We start from the raw sequence: 1,219 nt of genomic DNA on the forward strand, positions 1-1,219 counted from the left end.
GTTATGCTTCAGTTATTTAGCCACTGAGGAATGACAATGACTTGCTTTAACTTCTCTATTTATAGTACAGTCTTCTCTGCTGCCCAGACAACATATGCGTTAGTATGTAATAGTGTAAGCTCTTTAAATAATGCCTGCTATTATATTACATATAGCCTGTATTTTTATTGTAAAGGGCACGTTTGAGCTGAATGTGTTGAGCTACTCAGCAAATAGCTAATATAGTAACTTGGTAACTAATAACATTTTACTATTGTAGAAACCTTATGGATTAATACCCATCACTAGCCATAATAAACTGATGGCGGTAATAGTGATTTGACTGTGTACGGTAGAAGAGCAGCTTTTGCTGAAAGAAATGAGGCAATGCTGACCCCTAGCGTCTACACCCCCAATTGCAGCAATATGATCCAGCTGACATTTGACGGTTGTTTGAATAATAGCGGCGTTCATGTGAACTCCTTTCAATACCACTGCATGAATGACGTTGAGATGGTCCACATAATCAGTTTTTACATACAACATAACTAAGAAGTGATATTACTTATCACTCAGTTTCACACAAAAGCATGTGTCTAAAAGCTACGTAGATTAGAAAGTCAATATTTCTGCACAGCACTTCCGCTGACAGGACACAGAGCAATTGTAAGTGATATGCATTCAGCATATAAGGTCACGGCCGTTTCCAGCTGCCTCTCGTATCGGTTAGGCTACAGGCAAAACTCTGCTCCAGGTGAGGCTCGAACTCACAACCTCGGCATTGCTCTGCAATGTACTGTCATATAAGTACCGCGCGCTAACCGATTGCGCCACTGGAGCTCTGGTCTCGGCGCGGACTAACACAGGTTACAATCGTGAAACACAATGTGTCCATTTACAGAACTGAGCACTGTTCCTAAGTCAGAAAGGTCTCGCCTACAGTAACAATGCGTTCATTTCTACAGGGATTTCTTACAGTAAATTCAGACAGTCACTGTAGTTTACTACAGGATACTACACAAGCACTATATATTGCTATAAGAAAGTACAGCAATATTATACGAAATTAGAGAAGTACTATAATTACATTACCACAGAAACCTTATCTAAATACCCGAAAAGCTTTTTTTGTAAGGGAAATGTTATGTTTGTCGGCCGTGCAGTCTTCAGGCTGGTAGAGTTTAACACAAAATTAAGTACAAAACAGGGTCGTAACGAACTGAATCAAACTGACAGGCTC

The 1,219-nt window shown here is 40.0% G+C and overlaps 1 non-coding gene across 1 annotated transcript; it reads right to left on the reverse strand.

The window, feature by feature from the left end:
• Positions 1-725: 725 nt before the first annotated feature.
• On the reverse strand, positions 726-819 carry trnai-uau. The gene is made up of 2 exons: positions 782-819; positions 726-761 (listed from the first exon to the last, which is right to left on the reverse strand). It is a non-coding gene; the product is annotated as a tRNA-Ile (tRNA).
• Positions 820-1,219: the final 400 nt, after the last annotated feature.

Source organism: Colossoma macropomum, unplaced genomic scaffold (genome assembly GCF_904425465.1).
Source record: "Colossoma macropomum unplaced genomic scaffold, Colossoma_macropomum, whole genome shotgun sequence".
NCBI lineage: Eukaryota > Metazoa > Chordata > Actinopteri > Characiformes > Serrasalmidae > Colossoma > Colossoma macropomum.